The sequence below is a fragment of the Procambarus clarkii genome, chromosome 3, assembly GCF_040958095.1.
Source record: "Procambarus clarkii isolate CNS0578487 chromosome 3, FALCON_Pclarkii_2.0, whole genome shotgun sequence".
NCBI lineage: Eukaryota > Metazoa > Arthropoda > Malacostraca > Decapoda > Cambaridae > Procambarus > Procambarus clarkii.
In genome coordinates, this window is record NC_091152.1 from 31172165 (window position 1) to 31193043 (window position 20879).

Genomic DNA, 20879 nt, shown 5'->3' on the forward strand with positions numbered 1-20879 from the left:
TGTGTAACCAAGCTCTTGATCTTGTGGATGGTAGGTCACATTAGTGTAACCAAGCTCTTGATCTTGTGGATGGTAGGTCACATTAGTGTAACCAAGCTCTTGATCTTGTGGATGGTAGGTCACATTAGTGTAACCAAGCTCTTGATCTTGTGGATGGTAGGTCACATTAGTGTAACCAAGCTCTTGATCTTGTGGATGGTAGGTCACATTAGTGTAACCAAGCTCTTGATCTTGTGGATGGTAGGTCACATTAGTGTAACCAAGCTCTTGATCTTGTGGATGGTAGGTCACATTAGTGTAACCAAGCTCTTGATCTTGTGGATGGTAGGTCACATTAGTGTAACCAAGCTCTTGATCTTGTGGATGGTAGGTCACATTAGTGTAACCAAGCTCTTGATCTTGTGGATGGTAGGTCACATTAGTGTAACCAAGCTCTTGATCTTGTGGATGGTAGGTCACATTAGTGTAACCAAGCTCTTGATCTTGTGGATGGTAGGTCACATTAGTGTAACCAAGCTCTTGATCTTGTGGATGGTAGGTCACATTAGTGTAACCAAGCTCTTGATCTTGTGGATGGTAGGTCACATTAGTGTAACCAAGCTCTTGATCTTGTGGATGGTAGGTCACATTAGTGTAACCAAGCTCTTGATCTTGTGGATGGTAGGTCACATTAGTGTAACCAAGCTCTTGATCTTGTGGATGGTAGGTCACATTAGTGTAACCAAGCTCTTGATCTTGTGGATGGTAGGTCACATTAGTGTAACCAAGCTCTTGATCTTGTGGATGGTAGGTCACATTAGTGTAACCAAGCTCTTGATCTTGTGGATGGTAGGTCACATTAGTGTAACCAAGCTCTTGATCTTGTGGATGGTAGGTCACATTAGTGTAACCAAGCTCTTGATCTTGTGGATGGTAGGTCACATTAGTGTAACCAAGCTCTTGATCTTGTGGATGGTAGGTCACATTAGTGTAACCAAGCTCTTGATCTTGTGGATGGTAGGTCACATTAGTGTAACCAAGCTCTTGATCTTGTGGATGGTAGGTCACATTAGTGTAACCAAGCTCTTGATCTTGTGGATGGTAGGTCACATTAGTGTAACCAAGCTCTTGATCTTGTGGATGGTAGGTCACATTAGTGTAACCAAGCTCTTGATCTTGTGGATGGTAGGTCACATTAGTGTAACCAAGCTCTTGATCTTGTGGATGGTAGGTCACATTAGTGTAACCAAGCTCTTGATCTTGTGGATGGTAGGTCACATTAGTGTAACCAAGCTCTTGATCTTGTGGATGGTAGGTCACATTAGTGTAACCAAGCTCTTGATCTTGTGGATGGTAGGTCACATTAGTGTAACCAAGCTCTTGATCTTGTGGATGGTAGGTCACATTAGTGTAACCAAGCTCTTGATCTTGTGGATGGTAGGTCACATTAGTGTAACCAAGCTCTTGATCTTGTGGATGGTAGGTCACATTAGTGTAACCAAGCTCTTGATCTTGTGGATGGTAGGTCACATTAGTGTAACCAAGCTCTTGATCTTGTGGATGGTAGGTCACATTAGTGTAACCAAGCTCTTGATCTTGTGGATGGTAGGTCACATTAGTGTAACCAAGCTCTTGATCTTGTGGATGGTAGGTCACATTAGTGTAACCAAGCTCTTGATCTTGTGGATGGTAGGTCACATTAGTGTAACCAAGCTCTTGATCTTGTGGATGGTAGGTCACATTAGTGTAACCAAGCTCTTGATCTTGTGGATGGTAGGTCACATTAGTGTAACCAAGCTCTTGATCTTGTGGATGGTAGGTCACATTAGTGTAACCAAGCTCTTGATCTTGTGGATGGTAGGTCACATTAGTGTAACCAAGCTCTTGATCTTGTGGATGGTAGGTCACATTAGTGTAACCAAGCTCTTGATCTTGTGGATGGTAGGTCACATTAGTGTAACCAAGCTCTTGATCTTGTGGATGGTAGGTCACATTAGTGTAACCAAGCTCTTGATCTTGTGGATGGTAGGTCACATTAGTGTAACCAAGCTCTTGATCTTGTGGATGGTAGGTCACATTAGTGTAACCAAGCTCTTGATCTTGTGGATGGTAGGTCACATTAGTGTAACCAAGCTCTTGATCTTGTGGATGGTAGGTCACATTAGTGTAACCAAGCTCTTGATCTTGTGGATGGTAGGTCACATTAGTGTAACCAAGCTCTTGATCTTGTGGATGGTAGGTCACATTAGTGTAACCAAGCTCTTGATCTTGTGGATGGTAGGTCACATTAGTGTAACCAAGCTCTTGATCTTGTGGATGGTAGGTCACATTAGTGTAACCAAGCTCTTGATCTTGTGGATGGTAGGTCACATTAGTGTAACCAAGCTCTTGATCTTGTGGATGGTAGGTCACATTAGTGTAACCAAGCTCTTGATCTTGTGGATGGTAGGTCACATTAGTGTAACCAAGCTCTTGATCTTGTGGATGGTAGGTCACATTAGTGTAACCAAGCTCTTGATCTTGTGGATGGTAGGTCACATTAGTGTAACCAAGCTCTTGATCTTGTGGATGGTAGGTCACATTAGTGTAACCAAGCTCTTGATCTTGTGGATGGTAGGTCACATTAGTGTAACCAAGCTCTTGATCTTGTGGATGGTAGGTCACATTAGTGTAACCAAGCTCTTGATCTTGTGGATGGTAGGTCACATTAGTGTAACCAAGCTCTTGATCTTGTGGATGGTAGGTCACATTAGTGTAACCAAGCTCTTGATCTTGTGGATGGTAGGTCACATTAGTGTAACCAAGCTCTTGATCTTGTGGATGGTAGGTCACATTAGTGTAACCAAGCTCTTGATCTTGTGGATGGTAGGTCACATTAGTGTAACCAAGCTCTTGATCTTGTGGATGGTAGGTCACATTAGTGTAACCAAGCTCTTGATCTTGTGGATGGTAGGTCACATTAGTGTAACCAAGCTCTTGATCTTGTGGATGGTAGGTCACATTAGTGTAACCAAGCTCTTGATCTTGTGGATGGTAGGTCACATTAGTGTAACCAAGCTCTTGATCTTGTGGATGGTAGGTCACATTAGTGTAACCAAGCTCTTGATCTTGTGGATGGTAGGTCACATTAGTGTAACCAAGCTCTTGATCTTGTGGATGGTAGGTCACATTAGTGTAACCAAGCTCTTGATCTTGTGGATGGTAGGTCACATTAGTGTAACCAAGCTCTTGATCTTGTGGATGGTAGGTCACATTAGTGTAACCAAGCTCTTGATCTTGTGGATGGTAGGTCACATTAGTGTAACCAAGCTCTTGATCTTGTGGATGGTAGGTCACATTAGTGTAACCAAGCTCTTGATCTTGTGGATGGTAGGTCACATTAGTGTAACCAAGCTCTTGATCTTGTGGATGGTAGGTCACATTAGTGTAACCAAGCTCTTGATCTTGTGGATGGTAGGTCACATTAGTGTAACCAAGCTCTTGATCTTGTGGATGGTAGGTCACATTAGTGTAACCAAGCTCTTGATCTTGTGGATGGTAGGTCACATTAGTGTAACCAAGCTCTTGATCTTGTGGATGGTAGGTCACATTAGTGTAACCAAGCTCTTGATCTTGTGGATGGTAGGTCACATTAGTGTAACCAAGCTCTTGATCTTGTGGATGGTAGGTCACATTAGTGTAACCAAGCTCTTGATCTTGTGGATGGTAGGTCACATTAGTGTAACCAAGCTCTTGATCTTGTGGATGGTAGGTCACATTAGTGTAACCAAGCTCTTGATCTTGTGGATGGTAGGTCACATTAGTGTAACCAAGCTCTTGATCTTGTGGATGGTAGGTCACATTAGTGTAACCAAGCTCTTGATCTTGTGGATGGTAGGTCACATTAGTGTAACCAAGCTCTTGATCTTGTGGATGGTAGGTCACATTAGTGTAACCAAGCTCTTGATCTTGTGGATGGTAGGTCACATTAGTGTAACCAAGCTCTTGATCTTGTGGATGGTAGGTCACATTAGTGTAACCAAGCTCTTGATCTTGTGGATGGTAGGTCACATTAGTGTAACCAAGCTCTTGATCTTGTGGATGGTAGGTCACATTAGTGTAACCAAGCTCTTGATCTTGTGGATGGTAGGTCACATTAGTGTAACCAAGCTCTTGATCTTGTGGATGGTAGGTCACATTAGTGTAACCAAGCTCTTGATCTTGTGGATGGTAGGTCACATTAGTGTAACCAAGCTCTTGATCTTGTGGATGGTAGGTCACATTAGTGTAACCAAGCTCTTGATCTTGTGGATGGTAGGTCACATTAGTGTAACCAAGCTCTTGATCTTGTGGATGGTAGGTCACATTAGTGTAACCAAGCTCTTGATCTTGTGGATGGTAGGTCACATTAGTGTAACCAAGCTCTTGATCTTGTGGATGGTAGGTCACATTAGTGTAACCAAGCTCTTGATCTTGTGGATGGTAGGTCACATTAGTGTAACCAAGCTCTTGATCTTGTGGATGGTAGGTCACATTAGTGTAACCAAGCTCTTGATCTTGTGGATGGTAGGTCACATTAGTGTAACCAAGCTCTTGATCTTGTGGATGGTAGGTCACATTAGTGTAACCAAGCTCTTGATCTTGTGGATGGTAGGTCACATTAGTGTAACCAAGCTCTTGATCTTGTGGATGGTAGGTCACATTAGTGTAACCAAGCTCTTGATCTTGTGGATGGTAGGTCACATTAGTGTAACCAAGCTCTTGATCTTGTGGATGGTAGGTCACATTAGTGTAACCAAGCTCTTGATCTTGTGGATGGTAGGTCACATTAGTGTAACCAAGCTCTTGATCTTGTGGATGGTAGGTCACATTAGTGTAACCAAGCTCTTGATCTTGTGGATGGTAGGTCACATTAGTGTAACCAAGCTCTTGATCTTGTGGATGGTAGGTCACATTAGTGTAACCAAGCTCTTGATCTTGTGGATGGTAGGTCACATTAGTGTAACCAAGCTCTTGATCTTGTGGATGGTAGGTCACATTAGTGTAACCAAGCTCTTGATCTTGTGGATGGTAGGTCACATTAGTGTAACCAAGCTCTTGATCTTGTGGATGGTAGGTCACATTAGTGTAACCAAGCTCTTGATCTTGTGGATGGTAGGTCACATTAGTGTAACCAAGCTCTTGATCTTGTGGATGGTAGGTCACATTAGTGTAACCAAGCTCTTGATCTTGTGGATGGTAGGTCACATTAGTGTAACCAAGCTCTTGATCTTGTGGATGGTAGGTCACATTAGTGTAACCAAGCTCTTGATCTTGTGGATGGTAGGTCACATTAGTGTAACCAAGCTCTTGATCTTGTGGATGGTAGGTCACATTAGTGTAACCAAGCTCTTGATCTTGTGGATGGTAGGTCACATTAGTGTAACCAAGCTCTTGATCTTGTGGATGGTAGGTCACATTAGTGTAACCAAGCTCTTGATCTTGTGGATGGTAGGTCACATTAGTGTAACCAAGCTCTTGATCTTGTGGATGGTAGGTCACATTAGTGTAACCAAGCTCTTGATCTTGTGGATGGTAGGTCACATTAGTGTAACCAAGCTCTTGATCTTGTGGATGGTAGGTCACATTAGTGTAACCAAGCTCTTGATCTTGTGGATGGTAGGTCACATTAGTGTAACCAAGCTCTTGATCTTGTGGATGGTAGGTCACATTAGTGTAACCAAGCTCTTGATCTTGTGGATGGTAGGTCACATTAGTGTAACCAAGCTCTTGATCTTGTGGATGGTAGGTCACATTAGTGTAACCAAGCTCTTGATCTTGTGGATGGTAGGTCACATTAGTGTAACCAAGCTCTTGATCTTGTGGATGGTAGGTCACATTAGTGTAACCAAGCTCTTGATCTTGTGGATGGTAGGTCACATTAGTGTAACCAAGCTCTTGATCTTGTGGATGGTAGGTCACATTAGTGTAACCAAGCTCTTGATCTTGTGGATGGTAGGTCACATTAGTGTAACCAAGCTCTTGATCTTGTGGATGGTAGGTCACATTAGTGTAACCAAGCTCTTGATCTTGTGGATGGTAGGTCACATTAGTGTAACCAAGCTCTTGATCTTGTGGATGGTAGGTCACATTAGTGTAACCAAGCTCTTGATCTTGTGGATGGTAGGTCACATTAGTGTAACCAAGCTCTTGATCTTGTGGATGGTAGGTCACATTAGTGTAACCAAGCTCTTGATCTTGTGGATGGTAGGTCACATTAGTGTAACCAAGCTCTTGATCTTGTGGATGGTAGGTCACATTAGTGTAACCAAGCTCTTGATCTTGTGGATGGTAGGTCACATTAGTGTAACCAAGCTCTTGATCTTGTGGATGGTAGGTCACATTAGTGTAACCAAGCTCTTGATCTTGTGGATGGTAGGTCACATTAGTGTAACCAAGCTCTTGATCTTGTGGATGGTAGGTCACATTAGTGTAACCAAGCTCTTGATCTTGTGGATGGTAGGTCACATTAGTGTAACCAAGCTCTTGATCTTGTGGATGGTAGGTCACATTAGTGTAACCAAGCTCTTGATCTTGTGGATGGTAGGTCACATTAGTGTAACCAAGCTCTTGATCTTGTGGATGGTAGGTCACATTAGTGTAACCAAGCTCTTGATCTTGTGGATGGTAGGTCACATTAGTGTAACCAAGCTCTTGATCTTGTGGATGGTAGGTCACATTAGTGTAACCAAGCTCTTGATCTTGTGGATGGTAGGTCACATTAGTGTAACCAAGCTCTTGATCTTGTGGATGGTAGGTCACATTAGTGTAACCAAGCTCTTGATCTTGTGGATGGTAGGTCACATTAGTGTAACCAAGCTCTTGATCTTGTGGATGGTAGGTCACATTAGTGTAACCAAGCTCTTGATCTTGTGGATGGTAGGTCACATTAGTGTAACCAAGCTCTTGATCTTGTGGATGGTAGGTCACATTAGTGTAACCAAGCTCTTGATCTTGTGGATGGTAGGTCACATTAGTGTAACCAAGCTCTTGATCTTGTGGATGGTAGGTCACATTAGTGTAACCAAGCTCTTGATCTTGTGGATGGTAGGTCACATTAGTGTAACCAAGCTCTTGATCTTGTGGATGGTAGGTCACATTAGTGTAACCAAGCTCTTGATCTTGTGGATGGTAGGTCACATTAGTGTAACCAAGCTCTTGATCTTGTGGATGGTAGGTCACATTAGTGTAACCAAGCTCTTGATCTTGTGGATGGTAGGTCACATTAGTGTAACCAAGCTCTTGATCTTGTGGATGGTAGGTCACATTAGTGTAACCAAGCTCTTGATCTTGTGGATGGTAGGTCACATTAGTGTAACCAAGCTCTTGATCTTGTGGATGGTAGGTCACATTAGTGTAACCAAGCTCTTGATCTTGTGGATGGTAGGTCACATTAGTGTAACCAAGCTCTTGATCTTGTGGATGGTAGGTCACATTAGTGTAACCAAGCTCTTGATCTTGTGGATGGTAGGTCACATTAGTGTAACCAAGCTCTTGATCTTGTGGATGGTAGGTCACATTAGTGTAACCAAGCTCTTGATCTTGTGGATGGTAGGTCACATTAGTGTAACCAAGCTCTTGATCTTGTGGATGGTAGGTCACATTAGTGTAACCAAGCTCTTGATCTTGTGGATGGTAGGTCACATTAGTGTAACCAAGCTCTTGATCTTGTGGATGGTAGGTCACATTAGTGTAACCAAGCTCTTGATCTTGTGGATGGTAGGTCACATTAGTGTAACCAAGCTCTTGATCTTGTGGATGGTAGGTCACATTAGTGTAACCAAGCTCTTGATCTTGTGGATGGTAGGTCACATTAGTGTAACCAAGCTCTTGATCTTGTGGATGGTAGGTCACATTAGTGTAACCAAGCTCTTGATCTTGTGGATGGTAGGTCACATTAGTGTAACCAAGCTCTTGATCTTGTGGATGGTAGGTCACATTAGTGTAACCAAGCTCTTGATCTTGTGGATGGTAGGTCACATTAGTGTAACCAAGCTCTTGATCTTGTGGATGGTAGGTCACATTAGTGTAACCAAGCTCTTGATCTTGTGGATGGTAGGTCACATTAGTGTAACCAAGCTCTTGATCTTGTGGATGGTAGGTCACATTAGTGTAACCAAGCTCTTGATCTTGTGGATGGTAGGTCACATTAGTGTAACCAAGCTCTTGATCTTGTGGATGGTAGGTCACATTAGTGTAACCAAGCTCTTGATCTTGTGGATGGTAGGTCACATTAGTGTAACCAAGCTCTTGATCTTGTGGATGGTAGGTCACATTAGTGTAACCAAGCTCTTGATCTTGTGGATGGTAGGTCACATTAGTGTAACCAAGCTCTTGATCTTGTGGATGGTAGGTCACATTAGTGTAACCAAGCTCTTGATCTTGTGGATGGTAGGTCACATTAGTGTAACCAAGCTCTTGATCTTGTGGATGGTAGGTCACATTAGTGTAACCAAGCTCTTGATCTTGTGGATGGTAGGTCACATTAGTGTAACCAAGCTCTTGATCTTGTGGATGGTAGGTCACATTAGTGTAACCAAGCTCTTGATCTTGTGGATGGTAGGTCACATTAGTGTAACCAAGCTCTTGATCTTGTGGATGGTAGGTCACATTAGTGTAACCAAGCTCTTGATCTTGTGGATGGTAGGTCACATTAGTGTAACCAAGCTCTTGATCTTGTGGATGGTAGGTCACATTAGTGTAACCAAGCTCTTGATCTTGTGGATGGTAGGTCACATTAGTGTAACCAAGCTCTTGATCTTGTGGATGGTAGGTCACATTAGTGTAACCAAGCTCTTGATCTTGTGGATGGTAGGTCACATTAGTGTAACCAAGCTCTTGATCTTGTGGATGGTAGGTCACATTAGTGTAACCAAGCTCTTGATCTTGTGGATGGTAGGTCACATTAGTGTAACCAAGCTCTTGATCTTGTGGATGGTAGGTCACATTAGTGTAACCAAGCTCTTGATCTTGTGGATGGTAGGTCACATTAGTGTAACCAAGCTCTTGATCTTGTGGATGGTAGGTCACATTAGTGTAACCAAGCTCTTGATCTTGTGGATGGTAGGTCACATTAGTGTAACCAAGCTCTTGATCTTGTGGATGGTAGGTCACATTAGTGTAACCAAGCTCTTGATCTTGTGGATGGTAGGTCACATTAGTGTAACCAAGCTCTTGATCTTGTGGATGGTAGGTCACATTAGTGTAACCAAGCTCTTGATCTTGTGGATGGTAGGTCACATTAGTGTAACCAAGCTCTTGATCTTGTGGATGGTAGGTCACATTAGTGTAACCAAGCTCTTGATCTTGTGGATGGTAGGTAGGTCACATTAGTGTAACCAAGCTCTTGATCTTGTGGATGGTAGGTCACATTAGTGTAACCAAGCTCTTGATCTTGTGGATGGTAGGTCACATTAGTGTAACCAAGCTCTTGATCTTGTGGATGGTAGGTCACATTAGTGTAACCAAGCTCTTGATCTTGTGGATGGTAGGTCACATTAGTGTAACCAAGCTCTTGATCTTGTGGATGGTAGGTCACATTAGTGTAACCAAGCTCTTGATCTTGTGGATGGTAGGTCACATTAGTGTAACCAAGCTCTTGATCTTGTGGATGGTAGGTCACATTAGTGTAACCAAGCTCTTGATCTTGTGGATGGTAGGTCACATTAGTGTAACCAAGCTCTTGATCTTGTGGATGGTAGGTCACATTAGTGTAACCAAGCTCTTGATCTTGTGGATGGTAGGTCACATTAGTGTAACCAAGCTCTTGATCTTGTGGATGGTAGGTCACATTAGTGTAACCAAGCTCTTGATCTTGTGGATGGTAGGTCACATTAGTGTAACCAAGCTCTTGATCTTGTGGATGGTAGGTCACATTAGTGTAACCAAGCTCTTGATCTTGTGGATGGTAGGTCACATTAGTGTAACCAAGCTCTTGATCTTGTGGATGGTAGGTCACATTAGTGTAACCAAGCTCTTGATCTTGTGGATGGTAGGTCACATTAGTGTAACCAAGCTCTTGATCTTGTGGATGGTAGGTCACATTAGTGTAACCAAGCTCTTGATCTTGTGGATGGTAGGTCACATTAGTGTAACCAAGCTCTTGATCTTGTGGATGGTAGGTCACATTAGTGTAACCAAGCTCTTGATCTTGTGGATGGTAGGTCACATTAGTGTAACCAAGCTCTTGATCTTGTGGATGGTAGGTCACATTAGTGTAACCAAGCTCTTGATCTTGTGGATGGTAGGTCACATTAGTGTAACCAAGCTCTTGATCTTGTGGATGGTAGGTCACATTAGTGTAACCAAGCTCTTGATCTTGTGGATGGTAGGTCACATTAGTGTAACCAAGCTCTTGATCTTGTGGATGGTAGGTCACATTAGTGTAACCAAGCTCTTGATCTTGTGGATGGTAGGTCACATTAGTGTAACCAAGCTCTTGATCTTGTGGATGGTAGGTCACATTAGTGTAACCAAGCTCTTGATCTTGTGGATGGTAGGTCACATTAGTGTAACCAAGCTCTTGATCTTGTGGATGGTAGGTCACATTAGTGTAACCAAGCTCTTGATCTTGTGGATGGTAGGTCACATTAGTGTAACCAAGCTCTTGATCTTGTGGATGGTAGGTCACATTAGTGTAACCAAGCTCTTGATCTTGTGGATGGTAGGTCACATTAGTGTAACCAAGCTCTTGATCTTGTGGATGGTAGGTCACATTAGTGTAACCAAGCTCTTGATCTTGTGGATGGTAGGTCACATTAGTGTAACCAAGCTCTTGATCTTGTGGATGGTAGGTCACATTAGTGTAACCAAGCTCTTGATCTTGTGGATGGTAGGTCACATTAGTGTAACCAAGCTCTTGATCTTGTGGATGGTAGGTCACATTAGTGTAACCAAGCTCTTGATCTTGTGGATGGTAGGTCACATTAGTGTAACCAAGCTCTTGATCTTGTGGATGGTAGGTCACATTAGTGTAACCAAGCTCTTGATCTTGTGGATGGTAGGTCACATTAGTGTAACCAAGCTCTTGATCTTGTGGATGGTAGGTCACATTAGTGTAACCAAGCTCTTGATCTTGTGGATGGTAGGTCACATTAGTGTAACCAAGCTCTTGATCTTGTGGATGGTAGGTCACATTAGTGTAACCAAGCTCTTGATCTTGTGGATGGTAGGTCACATTAGTGTAACCAAGCTCTTGATCTTGTGGATGGTAGGTCACATTAGTGTAACCAAGCTCTTGATCTTGTGGATGGTAGGTCACATTAGTGTAACCAAGCTCTTGATCTTGTGGATGGTAGGTCACATTAGTGTAACCAAGCTCTTGATCTTGTGGATGGTAGGTCACATTAGTGTAACCAAGCTCTTGATCTTGTGGATGGTAGGTCACATTAGTGTAACCAAGCTCTTGATCTTGTGGATGGTAGGTCACATTAGTGTAACCAAGCTCTTGATCTTGTGGATGGTAGGTCACATTAGTGTAACCAAGCTCTTGATCTTGTGGATGGTAGGTCACATTAGTGTAACCAAGCTCTTGATCTTGTGGATGGTAGGTCACATTAGTGTAACCAAGCTCTTGATCTTGTGGATGGTAGGTCACATTAGTGTAACCAAGCTCTTGATCTTGTGGATGGTAGGTCACATTAGTGTAACCAAGCTCTTGATCTTGTGGATGGTAGGTCACATTAGTGTAACCAAGCTCTTGATCTTGTGGATGGTAGGTCACATTAGTGTAACCAAGCTCTTGATCTTGTGGATGGTAGGTCACATTAGTGTAACCAAGCTCTTGATCTTGTGGATGGTAGGTCACATTAGTGTAACCAAGCTCTTGATCTTGTGGATGGTAGGTCACATTAGTGTAACCAAGCTCTTGATCTTGTGGATGGTAGGTCACATTAGTGTAACCAAGCTCTTGATCTTGTGGATGGTAGGTCACATTAGTGTAACCAAGCTCTTGATCTTGTGGATGGTAGGTCACATTAGTGTAACCAAGCTCTTGATCTTGTGGATGGTAGGTCACATTAGTGTAACCAAGCTCTTGATCTTGTGGATGGTAGGTCACATTAGTGTAACCAAGCTCTTGATCTTGTGGATGGTAGGTCACATTAGTGTAACCAAGCTCTTGATCTTGTGGATGGTAGGTCACATTAGTGTAACCAAGCTCTTGATCTTGTGGATGGTAGGTCACATTAGTGTAACCAAGCTCTTGATCTTGTGGATGGTAGGTCACATTAGTGTAACCAAGCTCTTGATCTTGTGGATGGTAGGTCACATTAGTGTAACCAAGCTCTTGATCTTGTGGATGGTAGGTCACATTAGTGTAACCAAGCTCTTGATCTTGTGGATGGTAGGTCACATTAGTGTAACCAAGCTCTTGATCTTGTGGATGGTAGGTCACATTAGTGTAACCAAGCTCTTGATCTTGTGGATGGTAGGTCACATTAGTGTAACCAAGCTCTTGATCTTGTGGATGGTAGGTCACATTAGTGTAACCAAGCTCTTGATCTTGTGGATGGTAGGTCACATTAGTGTAACCAAGCTCTTGATCTTGTGGATGGTAGGTCACATTAGTGTAACCAAGCTCTTGATCTTGTGGATGGTAGGTCACATTAGTGTAACCAAGCTCTTGATCTTGTGGATGGTAGGTCACATTAGTGTAACCAAGCTCTTGATCTTGTGGATGGTAGGTCACATTAGTGTAACCAAGCTCTTGATCTTGTGGATGGTAGGACACATTAGTGTAACCAAGCTCTTGATCTTGTGGATGGTAGGTCACATTAGTGTAACCAAGCTCTTGATCTTGTGGATGGTAGGTCACATTAGTGTAACCAAGCTCTTGATCTTGTGGATGGTAGGTACACATTAGTGTAACCAAGCTCTTGATCTTGTGGATGGTAGGTACACATTAGTGTAACCAAGCTCTTGATCTTGGGGATGGTAGGTCACATTAGTGTAACCAAGCTCTTGATCTTGTGGATGGTAGGGTCACATTAGTGTACACCAAGCTCTTGATCTTGTGGATGGTAGGTCACATTAGTGTAAACCAAGCTCTTGATCTTGTGGATGGTAGGTCACATTAGTGTAACCAAGCTCTTGATCTTGTGGATGGTAGGTCACATTAGTGTAACCAAGCTCTTGATCTTGTGGATGGTAGGACACATTAGTGTAACCAAGCTCTTGATCTTGTGGATGGTAGGTCACATTAGTGTAACCAAGCTCTTGATTTGTGGATGGTAGGTACACATTAGTGTAACCAAGCTCTTGATCTTGTGGATGGTAGGTCACATTAGTGTAACCAAGCTCTTGATCTTGTGGATGGTAGGTACACATTAGTGTAACCAAGCTCTTGATCTTGTGGATGGTAGGTCACATTAGTGTAACCAAGCTCTTGATCTTGTGGATGGTAGGTCACATTAGTGTAACCAAGCTCTTGATCTTGTGGATGGTAGGTCACATTAGTGTAACCAAGCTCTTGATCTTGTGGATGGTAGGTCACATTAGTGTAACCAAGCTCTTGATCTTGTGGATGGTAGGTCACATTAGTGTAACCAAGCTCTTGATCTTGTGGATGGTAGGATCACATTAGTGTAACCAAGCTCTTGATCTTGTGGATGGTAGGTCACATTAGTGTAACCAAGCTCTTGATCTTGTGGATGGTAGGTCACATTAGTGTAACCAAGCTCTTGATCTTGTGGATGGTAGGTCACATTAGTGTAACCAAGCTCTTGATCTTGTGGATGGTAGGATCACATTAGTGTAACCAAGCTCTTGATCTTGTGGATGGTAGGTCACATTAGTGTAACCAAGCTCTTGATCTTGTGGATGGTAGGTCACATTAGTGTAACCAAGCTCTTGATCTTGTGGATGGTAGGTACACATTAGTGTAACCAAGCTCTTGATCTTGTGGATGGTAGGTCACATTAGTGTAACCAAGCTCTTGATCTTTGTGGATGGTAGGTCACATTAGTGTAACCAAGCTCTTGATCTTGTGGATTGGTGAGGTACACATTAGTGTAACCAAGCTCTTGATCTTGTGGATGGTAGGTCACATTAGTGTAACCAAGCTCTTGATCTTGTGGATGGTAGGTCACATTAGTGTAACCAAGCTCTTGATCTTGTGGATGGTAGGTCACATTAGTGTAACCAAGCTCTTGATCTTGTGGATGGTAGGTCACATTAGTGTAACCAAGCTCTTGATCTTGTGGATGGTAGGTCACATTAGTGTAACCAAGCTTGACTGACTGTGAATGCTTCATGTAAAGTACTTCTGGTGTGGCTGACTCTAGTGTCGTTGCATCTGGCCAGTGTATATATATATTTTCACAATTGTTATTACAATTATAATTTCCTTATGCATATTTTCCTTATTTGAGAAATTTCTAGTTTTGAATGAGAGCATGTTAAAATTTATGAATGCGTGTGTGGGGTCGACCGCTGGATGTAATGGACTTGCGTCGAGGATGGGTTGCAGATCTTGAGGAATGTGATTGGTCAGTGCGGGGTGTGTCCTGTCTGCCCGAAGAGAGGAACTCTGCAGGAACCACAAAGATGTCCTGTAGGAGCCTCTACCAACCGCAACAGCTGCTAAAACTGAAGCCAACGTTCTTCAATAGTAAGGAAGATAAAGCTCCCTCCCCATCCCCCATGTTTGATAGGAAGTGAATATATATTGTATTAATAACGTGAACTGATATTCTTGTGGCGAGAGCGAGCCCATCTGTTGTTGTTGTTGTTGTTGTTGAATATGCAGTGTGTTGTTGTTGTTATGGGTGTGTTGTTGTTGAATATGCAGGTGGTTGTTGTTGAATATGCAGATGTGTGTTGTTGAATATGCAGTGTGTTGTTGTTGAATATGCAGGTGTGTTGTTGTTGAATATGCAGGTGTGTTGTTGTTGAATATGCAGATGTGTTGTTGTTGAATATGCAGGTGTGTTGTTGTTGAATATGCAGGTGTGTTGTTGTTGAATATGCAGATGTGTTGTTGTTGAATATGCAGTGTGTTGTTGTTGAATATGCAGGTGTGTTGTTGTTGAATATGCAGTGTTGTTGTTGAATATGCAGATGTGTGTTGTTGTTGAATATGCAGATGTTGTTGTTGTTGTTGTTGTTGTTGAATATGCAGGTGTGTTGTTGTTGAATATGCAGATGTGTTGTTGTTGAATATGCAGGTGTGTTGTTGTTGAATATGCAGGTGTGTTGTTGTTGAATATGCATGTGTTGTTGTTGAATATGCAGTGTGTTGTTGTTGAATATGCAGGTGTGTTGTTGTTGAATATGCAGTGTGTTGTTGTTGAATATGCAGGTGTGTTGTTGTTGAATATGCAGTGTGTTGTTGTTGTTGAATATGCAGTGTGTGTTGTTGAATATGCAGATGTTGTTGTTGTTGTTGTTGTTGTTGAATATGCAGGTGTGTTGTTGTTGAATATGCAGATGTGTTGTTGTTCAATATAGGTGTGTTGTTTGTTGAATATGCAGGTGTGTTGTTGTTGAATATGCAGGTGTGTTGTTGTTGAATATGCAGATGTGTTGTTGTTGAATATGCAGATGTGTTGTTTTGAATATGCAGATGTGTTGTTGTTGAATATGCAGGTGTGTGTGTTGTTGTTGAATATGCAGGTGTGTTGTTGTTGAATATGCAGTGTGTTGTTGAATATGCAGGTGTGTTGTTGTTGAATATGCAGATGTGTTGTTGTTGAATATGCAGGTGTGTTGTTGTTGAATATGCAGTGTGTGTGTTGTTGAATATGCAGATGTGTTGTTGTTGAATATGCAGTGTTGTTGTGTTGTTGAATATGCAGGTGTGTTGTTGAATATGCAGATGTGTTGTGTTGAATATGCAGGTGTGTTGTTGTTGAATATGCAGGTGTGTGTTGTTGTTGTTGAATATGCAGGTGTGTTGTTGTTGAATATGCAGGTGTGTTGTTGTTGAATATGCAGGTGTGTTGTTGTTGAATATGCAGGTGTGTTGTTGTTGAATATGCAGGTGTGTTGTTGTTGAATATGCAGGTGTGTTGTGTTGTTGAATATGCAGATGTGTTGTTGTTGAATATGCAGAGGTGTGTTGTTGTTGAATATGCAGGTGTGTTGTTGTTGAATATGCAGGTGTGTTGTTGTTGAATATGCAGATGTGTTGTTGTTGAATATGCAGGTGTGTTGTTGTTGTTGTTGTTGTTGAATATGCAGGTGTGTGTTGTTGAATATGCAGATGTGTTGTTGTTGAATATGCAGGTGTGTTGTGTTGAATATGCAGGTGTGTTGTTGTTGTTGTTTGTTGAATAGCAGGTGTGTTGTGTTGAATATGCAGGTGTGTTGTTGTTGAATATGCAGATGTGTTGTTGTTCAATATAGGTGTGTTGTTGTTGAATATGCAGGTGTGTTGTTGTTGAATAGCAGTGTGTGTTGTTGTTGAATATGCAGATGTGTTGTTGTTGAATATGCAGATGTGTTGTTGTTGAATATGCAGGTGTGTGTTGTTGAATATGCAGATGTGTTGTTGTTGAATATGCAGATGTTGTTGTTGTTGAATATGCAGGTGTGTTGTTGTTGAATATGCCAGGTGTGTTGTTGTTGAATATGCAGATGTGTTGTTGTTGAATATGCAGGTGTGTTGTTGTTGAATATGCAGGTGTGTTGTTGTTGAATATGCAGGTGTGTTGTTGTTGAATATGCAGATGTGTTGTTGTTGTTGAATATGCAGATGTGTTGTTGTTGAATATGCAGATGTGTTGTTGTTGAATATGCAGGTGTGTTTGTTGTTGAATATGCAGGTGTGTTGTTGTTGAATATGCAGGTGTGTTGTTGTTGAATATGCAGATGTGTTGTTGTTGTTGTTGAATATGCAGGTGTGTTGTTGTTGAATATGCAGGTGTGTTGTTGTTGAATATGCAGGTGTGTTGTTGTTGTTGTTGTTGTTGAATATGCAGGTGTGTTGTTGTTGTTGTTGTTGTTGAATATGCAGGTGTGTTGTTGTTGAATATGCAGATGTGTTGTTGCTGAATATGCAGGTGTGTTGTTGTTGAATATGCAGATGTGTTGTTGTTGAATATGCAGGTGTGTTGTTGTTGAATATGCAGGTGTGTTGTTGTTGAATATGCAGATGTGTTGTTGTTGAATATGCAGGTGTGTTGTTGTTGAATATGGCAGATGTGTTGTTGTTGAATATGCAGGTGTGTGTGTGTTGTTGTTTGAATATGCAGATGTGTTGTTGTTGAATATGCAGGTGTGTTGTTGTTGTTGTTGTTGTTGAATATGCAGGTGTGTTGTTGTTGAATATGCAGATGTGTTGTTGTTGAATATGCAGGTGTGTTGTTGTTGAATATGCAGGTGTGTTGTTGTTGTTGTTGTTGAATATGCAGGTGTGTTGTTGTTGAATATGCAGGTGTGTTGTTGTTGAATATGCAGATGTGTTGTTGTTCAATATTTAGGTGTGTTGTTGTTGAATATGCAGGTGTGTTGTTGTTGAATATGCAGGTGTGTTGTTGTTGTTGTTGAATATGCAGATGTGTTGTTGTTGAATATGCAGATGTGTTGTTGTTGAATATGCAGGTGTGTTGTTGTTGTTGAATATGCAGATGTGTTGTTGTTGAATATGCAGATGTGTTGTTGTTGAATATGCAGGTGTGTTGTTGTTGAATATGCAGGTGTGTTGTTGTTGAATATGCAGATGTGTTGTTGTTGAATATGCAGGTGTGTTGTTGTTGAATATGCAGGTGTGTTGTTGTTGAATATGCAGGTGTGTTGTTGTTGAATATGCAGATGTGTTGTTGTTGTTGAATATGCAGATGTGTTGTTGTTGAATATGCAGATGTGTTGTTGTTGAATATGCAGGTGTGTTGTTGTTGAATATGCAGGTGTGTTGTTGTTGAATATGCAGGTGTGTTGTTGTTGAATATGCAGATGTGTTGTTGTTGTTGTTGAATATGCAGGTGTGTTGTTGTTGAATATGCAGGTGTGTTGTTGTTGTTGTTGAATATGCAGGTGTGTTGTTGTTGAATATGCAGATGTGTTGTTGCTGAATATGCAGGTGTGTTGTTGTTGAATATGCAGATGTGTTGTTGTTAAATATGCAGGTGTGTTGTTGTTGAATATGCAGATGTGTTGTTGTTGAATATGCAGGTGTGTTGTTGTTGAATATGCAGATGTGTTGTTGTTTAATATGCAGGTGTGTTGTTGTTGAATATGCAGATGTGTTGTTGTTGAATATGCAGATGTGTTGTTGTTGAATATGCAGGTGTGTTGTTGTTGAATATGCAGATGTGTTGTTGTTGAATATGCAGGTGTGTTGTTGTTGTTGTTGTTGTTGAATATGCAGATGTGTTGTTGTTGAATATGCAGGTGTGTTGTTGTTGTTGTTGTTGAATATGCAGGTGTGTTGTTTTTGAATATGCACATGTGTTGTTGTTGAATATGCAGGTGTGTTGTTGTTGAATATACAGATGTGTTGATGTTGAATATGCAGGTGTGTTGTTGTTGAATATGCAGATGTGTTGTTGTTGTTGAATATGCAGATGTGTTGTTGTTGAATATGCAGGTGTGGTGTTGTTGTTGTTGAATATGCAGATGTGTTGATGTTGAATTTGCAGGTGTGTTGTTGTTGAATATGCAGATGTGTTGTTGTTGAATATGCAGATGTGTTGTTGTTGAATATGCAGATGTGTTGTTGTTGAATATGCAGGTGTGTTGTTGTTGTTGTTGAATATGCAGGTGTGTTGTTGTTGTTGAATATGCAGGTGTGTTGTTGTTGTTGTTGAATATGCAGATGTGTTGTTGTTGAATATGCAGGTGTGTTGTTGTTGAATATGCAGGTGTGTTGTTGTTGTTGTTGAATATGCAGATGTGTTGTTGTTGTTGAATATGCAGATGTGTTGATGTTGAATATGCAGGTGTGTTGTTGTTGAATATGCAGGTGTGTTGTTGTTGTTGTTGAATATGCAGGTGTGTTGTTGTTGTTGTTGAATATGCAGGTGTGTTGTTGTTGAATATGCACATGTGTTGTTGTTGAATATGCAGGTGTGTTGTTGTTGAATATGCAGATGTGTTGATGTTGAATATGCAGGTGTGTTGTTGTTGAATATGCAGATGTGTTGATGTTGAATTTGCAGGTGTGTTGTTGTTGAATATGCAGATGTGTTGTTGTTGAATATGCAGATGTGTTGTTGTTGAATATGCAGGTGTGTTGTTGAATATGCAAGTGTGTTGATGTTGAATATGCAGATGTGTTGTTGTTGAATATGCAGATGTGTTGATGTTGAATATGCAGGTGTGTTGTTGAATATGCAGGTGTGTTGTTGTTGAATATGCAGGTGTGTTGTTGTTGAATATGCAGATGTGTTGTTGTTGAATATGCAGATGTGTTGATGTTGAATGTGCAGGTGTGTTGTTGTTGAATATGCAGATGTGTTGTTGTTGAATATGCAGGTGTGTTGTTGTTGAATATGCAGGTGTGTTGTTGTTGAATAGGCACTGTAGGAATAGGCCCAGTCTTCTTTCCTAAGGGGATTCTTGTGACAATACATACATACATGCATACATACATTGAGGGGCCGGTGGCTGAGTGGACAGCACGCTAGGACGCGTGATGCTGTGGTCTAGGGTTTGATTCCGGGCGCCGGCGAGAAACAATGGGCAGAGTTTCTTTCACCCTAATGTCCTGTTACCAAGCAGTAAATAGATACCTGGGAGCTAGTCAGCTGTCACAGGTTGCTTCCTGGTGTGTGGTGTGAAAAAAAAACAAAAAAGTTGTAGTTAGTAACAGTTAGATTGACAGTTGAGAGGCGGGCCGAAAGAGCAGAGCTCCCCCCCCCTCCCCCCCGACAAGCACAACTAGGTGACTACATACATAGAGTGAGAGAAAATAAGAGAGTGAGAGAGAGAGAATTCAGGACATATATTATGCTAATAGATATAGAGGTAAATACATAATACTGTCATTATCTTTATATGGAAAAATGAGCTGTTCATTAGCTTTATATTTTAATATAAACACTGATGTTGTTAACATGTGTAATACAGGGGCGAGATACAAGGAAGCGAAGGTGGGGGGGGGGGGGGCGGGAGTGTTTCATTCGAAAAATCACATTGTATAAGAGGCTAAAATTTCTGGTAGCAGATCACTTTGAATTATATATTTACACATCTCTTAAACAATTGTTAAAGGTTGTCTCTGAATTCACGTATCTTTTCGCACTCCATCACATAGTGGCGGAGGGTTTATGCATAATTTTGTTGACATAGTTTACACAGTTAGGTCAGGTCTACATCAGCAGGCAATGAAAATTCCAGTTTGCTAACTGTAGGTAGTAACTGAGTGATTGTAGCCTACTCACCGCTGCCCACTGGATGGGGGGGGGGGGGCGGTGTGCTAGATAAACATATCAATTGTGACACTAACTCTCTACATATGGCAGTTGCTTAAATTAGAAACTGTACTTGTGGTCGATCTCGAGCCATTGTTGATGTGACGATGTACATTGAACTTTGTAACTAGCTCATAAAGACTGTAACTTGCTTAGCTAAATGAAGTTATGGGGTTCAGTCCCTGAGCCCAATTATGTGCCTCTGTAACCCTTCACACTACCGCCCGCACCATGGGTATGGGGTGCATAATAAATTAACTAAACTAAAAAGTCTTCATAAACTACAAACAACTGGTATGAGCGGAGGATGGCAGCCGAGTGTGGCCGAGGCTACGTGGAAACACAATCCGCCTTACTTCCTGCAATTATTTCTGTATATAGCCTGTGTTGTGAGTGGTGAGTTCGCTCTTGCTCGATGATACAATAACTTGATTATTTTCTTCCTTTGCCAGCTGCTTCGCTTCCAGTGTGTGTATTGTGTACACTTGCTCTACAACAGTCTACAACTACGCCATCTTGGTCAGTATGATC